The sequence below is a fragment of the Corythoichthys intestinalis genome, chromosome 1, assembly GCF_030265065.1.
Source record: "Corythoichthys intestinalis isolate RoL2023-P3 chromosome 1, ASM3026506v1, whole genome shotgun sequence".
NCBI classification, from domain to species: domain Eukaryota; kingdom Metazoa; phylum Chordata; class Actinopteri; order Syngnathiformes; family Syngnathidae; genus Corythoichthys; species Corythoichthys intestinalis.
The window spans coordinates 66,174,539-66,181,827 of record NC_080395.1 but is presented as its reverse complement, the minus strand read 5'-3'; the positions used below and the strand labels follow the sequence as shown (position 1 = coordinate 66,181,827).

Sequence of the window (7,289 nt, the reverse complement as noted above, 5' to 3'; positions counted from 1 at the left end):
CCTAAGCAGCCTGATTTTGAATTCTGATGGGAAACAAAAAAAAAAAAACACTCTTTGCCAACTTATTATTAGAAATATTCTTGTAAATTCATTTTATTGCTGACACTGCTTTTCAGGGTCTTCAAGATGTTGTTATTTATTCATTTATAAAGGGAAGGTGAGAGGTGTTTGCCTCTAAATCGTCTTATACTGAGCCTTGTTCAAGCTTTGACACAGTGGAGGCAGCAGCCACCCGAAAACTAGACTCAGCGTGTTTGAGAGGCTCAGGTGCCGACAAGTGAAGCTTACTTACCAGGGAGAAGAGAGCAGCAGCCGACCCGCCTGGCGCAACACGCCTCTGCTTCTTTCACCAAGGTAGGATATGTCTAACTTTCATTCAGCCTCCCTTCCCTTATTAAATTTAATCGGTGCCGTGCTATACCGTACAAAACAAGTCGCGTTTAAACGTGGCGTATTTTTGCGAGTGTTTTATTTGCGAGACATTTTGGACAAGCTAATGCCTCAATCGGCGTTGTTTTATGAGGAGCATTAATGTGATACATACAAGCCAAATTAATACTAAAAATGCAATAAATACAAGTCAAAATGAACGCGTTTAAGCCGTGCAAAAAGATGTAAAAACTGTCTTCTGTGTAGTCATAGTAACAGGTGGCTGTTTGCATCTCTCGCTTCAGTAGTACCTACAGCTATGCACTTGGAATTAGGGACTGGAGTTGTGTTTATATTAGGGGTGAGTCGATTGTTTTCTTGCCGGTTACCGATTTTTAAAAAGTGACGAGGCGTTTCAGTCACAACATTTTCTTTTTCTTTTTTCTAATAAACAACAGATTTAATCTTTTTAACAATCTGTGAATAGCTGTGAATCAATATTTTAAATATTACAAATAATAATAATAATGATGAATCATTTTAGGGACAGTGGTCACTACAGTAGAAAGCTATTTAAAAGTTGACACGTAAAAAACTTAAACCTGAAAAGGACTTTTGACTTTTTGTTAGCAATTAAATATATATTTTTATCACTTTATCATTACTGTAGTTTTTATGTGATTTTTTTTCTCCAGTTATAATTAATTATATAAATTAATACAATGTCAGTACAGTGGTACCTCGACATACGATCGCTTCGACACACGATCTTTTCGACATCCGACGTAAAATTTGACTCGCCATTTGTTTCTACATCCGACGACATGCTCGAAATACGACAACATGACAACACCGCAGACGAATGGATGGCGGATTTTCTTGTGTGAGAAATCAACTCAGGTTTCAAGATTGGTACTGGTGGTGAAACATGCAAAAAGGTGACGCTTACCTTCTAAATGAAGATGGAAGTTATAGAGAAATATGAGCGTGGGGTGCACATCTGTGAACTGGCTCAACAATACATCTCCACGGTCCCCCTCCAACCACCGTTCGCCAGACTTTATAAGTTAAGGTGAGAATGATTATTGTGGTAACATCGCCAAAGAAATAGTTAGCTTTGTCATTAATTTCACAACTTATCTAACACTAAAGTTGACGGGGTTCTCAAGGAAACATTTAAAGTGTAAGTGAAACTCAACCTCCACCGCTTCCTCTCACACGTCAGCCATGCGGTGCGTTCAGATACAGCAAAAAACGTCTGCCACATTACAACCCGATTCGTTACATTATTACAGGAATTATTATTATATTTTATTCCAATTATTATTCATAATTTATTTGTTTTGCTATGTGTAGTTGCCATTTGTAATAGTACCAGCAGTTTTTATTAAGGATTTAGTGTAGGTTTTTGGGCTGTGGAACAAATTAATGGAATTATAATGTATTCCTATGGGAAAATCCTGCTCGACATATGACCATTTCGACTTACAAACAAGGTCCTTGAACAAATTAACTTTGTATGTAGAGGTACCACTGTAAAATGTAATTAATAACATTAAAATGAGTAAAAATAGAAATGCACTCTTTAAAGCCCAGAGTAACATGCTAAAGTTAATTTTTTTAAAAATTAACTCATTGCATGCCATTTATGCCGATAGACATCCAACTCATTTAAACCAGACAGCATGGATATGAATTAGAGATAGACAGATTATCAGCCAGGCCGATTATCAGCGCCGATATTTGGAAATTTGACGGATATCGCTATCGGCCTATTTTTTTCCATTTCCGACCGCCCGATATGAACAAATCTATTTAAAACTGGGTTATATATTTGTTATTTCTATGATTAGTTTGTCCATTAGTCTAGACCTGTTTTTATATTCGTGGTTATAAGGGTGTTCCAAAATGGTCGACCCCATTCTAAATGCCCACATCTCGGAAACTATTTGATGGGTCTTAATGAAACCAAATACACTTTATGTTGAAGGTCAGAAGTTTTATTGGTTAAATTTACAAGGAAAAGTACAAATATTTGTTTTCTTTTGTTTGTTTTTTTTATTTATTTTTCCCTTTAGCCATGACAAATCCGAACAAACATACAGCATTTATATGTGTTTATAATTAATTCAACCCGAAAAGAAAAGGGCAGACGGGAGAAGCCGAAGCTTATTGAAACCCGCCCCCAGCATACCATATAGGACGCAGAAAATATCGAATAACAAATTTTGACACTCAGATTTCGTAGTGATTACAAGTTTTTTTTTTTTTTTTTCAACCATCCCCTCCGATTGTTCCTTTTCCCAATAGTCCATTGTCGATCGTGGCAATGTGCTCGTTATGTTGATTAGATCCAGTGGATTAGTTCATAATTCAGTGATTAGTTTGTTCAGTTGATTCGATCCAGAAGATAGGGAATAGCTGCGGAGCGATGGCAGGCAGTGTCCGCCACCCCCCTTTCGTCGACTTAATCCTCGTCGCAGTTTTCATTCCTTGCTGCCTCCCGACGAACATTCATCTCAAGGTTACGCAGCTTCGTAGTAAGTTGCATCGCCATTCCAGTTGTGGAAATTCTTGTAGAGACTCCTGCCGTTGATAAGTTTCAGCTTACCGTCCACATCCACGGAGTTGTTATACTGGTCCGCTGTGTAGTATTTACAGTTATCCAGCTATTGTAGAAGTTGTGGTCCAGATCAAGCTACTTATTTGGGTCATCAACTGTGGTCTCAGATGTCATCATTAATTTTCAAGTGAGGTCAGCTCGTCAAGACTCCTAATAGCTTTAATCTTCATATCTTGCATCTTGATAAGGATCCTGCAATCCGAGTCCCAGGTGTTGGCTATTTTCACAGCTTTCTTGAGTTGACGTGCTTTTCTTGCAATTTCGGCGAGTCAAGTTGTCATTCAAAAAAAATCTGGTTAAGCAGGGCAGTCTTGGTCTTGTGGTCTGCCAGCTTCATGAGCACTGTCGCCGGTGCTCTCCCCCCAGATGGGAGCAGAAAGCAGCGACGGATGTCCAGCGGTTCCATGTTATTCCATACTCTTTTAGCTTAGCAATTGCCAGTTGCGCCACTGTATCACCTGGGCTAGGCGTCAGTTGTAATCCCGAAATGATGAGCTCATTTGCGCGTCGGCACTGGTCGAGATCATCAGCCAAAATTTCCAGCCTTTTGATGCGAACATCCTCAACCGCCTGCTTGAGTTTCTCGTTTTCAGCGCGCATTAACTGGAGCTCTCTGACGATTTCTTGATTCTGGTTTTGAATCAAGCCAGTCAAGGAGACCTCCAATTTCTGTTTGGAGGATTTTTTTTTCATCCAAGTCTCCAGATTTGAAATTCTTTGGAGCCATACTGGGAGTCGAGCTTGCTGGCCCCTTTTCATAAGTGTTCAATATGAGCACCGCGTGGACTTTGCCCACAAGTCGGTATTCAACCTCATGCCAAACTCGTTGTAGCATGTCTTCGGTAACAGTTTCCAGTGCAGCTGTAATTCTCTGTTTCAGTTCTTCAGTGTTAGCTGGAAGAGGACGTACGAAGACTAGTCCTTTCACATAACCCCAGAGGAAGATCACACAGAGAAAAGGTCGGGAATGCCTTTTCTTTTGAAGTGAACGCAATTTCTTAACCTGAAAAGATAGAAATGCCAAACGTTACTCACAAAGACTTAAAATGTTTCTACACAAGCTGTGAAAATTTGAGGTCATTCCAACAAAAATTGTCAAAATTATTGGCCTACGAAATGGGGTCAAACATTTTGGAACACCCTGTATGTTTTCAGTGAAAAAACATTTGAGAGCTATCTATTTAACCTTTTATTCGACTTCATGAGAGATGTTTCTGAATCTAGGGCATTAGGGCTTAGGGCATTTCAATGAAGTTCAGTCTTTGCATTATAATTTTTTTATGCCAATTTTTACAATTATGCAAATGAATATCTGCTCCAAACATTGGTTATTGACCCCTCTAACTACTAATAATCGGTATCGGTCCTGAAACACCCATATCGGTCGATCTCATCCTTCATTGCCGTTGATGGCACTACATGTCCAATCCATTTTGACTGGGAAGGGCCAATAGATATATGTTCATTAGGCTCTCCCAATGGCAGCCAATTTGTTATGTGGGGTGGAATCATAATTTGAGCATGAAAGCTACACACGCATAGTTCTCTAGAAAAATAACTGAAAAGTTAAGAACTTTAAATAATGACTTAACAAACATGAAAATGCAGCACTATTTTACTTTACAATAGGAATTTCAAAACGTTTGAGGAAATGGATGAATAAATTTACTGGAGAACTAAGTCATTCTTCTTTTCACCTATTAATACCTTTTAATGATGGAACACTTTAAATGTGAGCCAAATGTGTGCATTGCTAAACAGGTATCTAACTGAATTCACTCAGTAAGGAAAGAATAATGAATAGTGGGCCGCAAAACAAATACCACACAGTGACAGTGATATACTGTAGAACAATACAATTCAATTGTTAACATTACTTTAGGATTGGAATGTATGAAAATACCCTACAAGTACACTTATATCCTCCCATTAATGATAGCTGGCTAAGGTCGCTAACTGACTCGAGAGACGATTGGTTATACTAGTCCTTCTAAAAAAAATAGCATATTGTGATAAAGTTAATTATTTTCTATAATGTACTGATAAACATTAGACTTTCATATATTTTAGATTCATTACACACAACTGAAGTAGTTCAAGCCTTTTATTGTTTTGATATCGATGATTTTGACAAAAATGTCAAGAAAAAACAAAAATCCCTGTCTCAAAAAATTAGCACATCATGAAAAGGTACTCTAAAGAAGTTACTAACCTAATCATCTGAATAAACAAATTGCGAAAGATTCCTGATTCCTAAAAACTCCCAGCTTGGTTCAGTACTCAAAACCGCTGGAGTAGAAACATCCAGAGCCACCGTCTACAGGCGTGTGCTGGAAATGGGCTACAGGTGCCACATTCCCCAGGTCAAGCCACTTTTGAACCTGAAACAGCGGGAGAAGCGCCTGACCTGGGCTACAGAGAAGCAGCACTGGACTGTTGCTCAAATTTTGCATGTCATTCGGAAATTAAGGTGCCTGTGTTTGGAGGAAGGCTGGGGAGAAGGAAATGCCAAAATGCCTGAAGTCCAGTGTCAAGTACCCACAGTCAGTGATGGTCTGGGGTGCCATGTCAGCTGCTGGTGTTGGTTTTCTGTGTTTTATCAAGGGCAGGGTCAATGCAGCTAGCTATCAGGAGATTTTGGAGCACTTCATGCCTTTATGGAGATGAAGATTTCATTTTTCAGCACGACCTGGCACCTGCTCACAGTGCCAAAACCACTGGTAAATGATTTACTGACCATGGCATTACTGTGCTCAATTGGCCTGCCAACTCTCCTGACCTGAACCCCACAGAGAATCTGTGGGATATTGTGAAGAGGAAGTTGGGAGACACCAGACCCAACACTGTGGAGCTTAAGGCCGCCATCGAAGCATCCTGGGCCAACATAACACCTCAGCAGTGCCACAGGATGATTGCCTCCATGCCACGCCGCATTAAAAGCATTCATTTCTGCAAAAGGATTCCCAACCAAGTATTGATGGGGATTTTTGGTTTTTCTTGACTTTTTGCAAAATCATCAATATTAAAACAATAAAAGGCTTGAACTACTTTAGTTGTGTGTAATGAATCTAAAATATATGAAAGTTTAATGTTTATCAGTACATTACAGAAAATAATAAACTTTATCACAATATGCAAATTTTTTGAGAAGGACTAGTATTTTTTTTTTGCAATCGACCATTCACCGATCGGTTGGCAGATCGATCAGTGTACCTTTAGATTATATATATATATATATATATATATATATATAAAAAATCTATTTTAAGGGTGTAACGGTACATGTATTTGTATTGAACCGTTTCGGTATGTGGTCCTCGGTTCGGTACGGGGACGTACCGAACGAGTTTCTGACAGAATGTAAAGTGCTGTCAAATTTAGCGCGTTAACGGGCGGTAATTAATTTTGTTGAATTAATCACGTTAAAATATTTGACACATTTAACGCAAGCGCGGAATGCCGGCTCATGCGTCCCATAATCCCACTGTTACGTCCCACGGACGGCTGCTAAGGGCGTAACATAAAACGAGCCACGCACACAAGTTGCAAGTGGACACAAATTCATTCACACAAGTCGAACTGCAATGAACAAAAAATATACAAAATGCGGAAGAAGCTGGCTTCAGCGTAAGCCCAGGCCAAAACAACAAACAAAATGAAGCTACACTTGAACCCCACCCGCTAAGTAAACCCTGATCGTAAAAAAGAAAAAACAATACAGCCACTACCCTGGCTTCTACACTAAACAAAACGGGTTGAACGAAAACGGCAGTTTACCTCTACTGCTGCGGTGCTCTTATTTACAGTGGTGAATAAAAACGATCCAATAACGAATGAACACAAAATACCTCACCGAAAAAGCGGGAGTGTAACAAAATAGCGATCAAATGCACAGGTGAATGAATGGCGAGCAAACAGCTGGCGAGGAGGTACGCGGCACGTATGCTGTCAAATGCAAAGTTGCGAACTCACAGTGTTGACTATAAAATGACGAGCGGTCAGATGACTTTTGTTAACGCTGCCTTTACTTGGTTAACAAGACTCAGGCACAATACAACACACACGCGGCTATGCAAGCTCAAACAACGGCCTAATAGTATTACCCAGAGCCGTATTACCGTATATCGGATTAGCTGCCGTAAAGCAAGTGTCGTTATTGCCGCAAATGTAAACAAAGCGCTGCATAATGGATACATGTCAGACAGCGGCTAGTTTGGGTGGCCCGTGAGCGGCGGTGACGTCGTCTGCCCGTCCGGCGTCAATCACAGTACGCCACGTTGGGAGGGGAGGCAGCCAG

The 7,289-nt window shown here is 39.9% G+C and overlaps 1 protein-coding gene across 5 annotated transcripts in view; it reads left to right on the top strand.

Annotated features, from left to right (window-relative positions):
* The window catches only part of LOC130923602 (sodium/potassium/calcium exchanger 1-like), a 52,766-nt gene continuing 45,477 nt past the window's right edge, over positions 1-7,289 (top strand). For all 5 annotated transcript variants that reach the window (XM_057849392.1, XM_057849386.1, XM_057849382.1 and 2 more), the window contains exon 1: positions 1-354. The gene's annotated coding sequence lies outside the window, so the exon portion shown is untranslated. The remainder of the gene's footprint in view (positions 355-7,289) is intronic.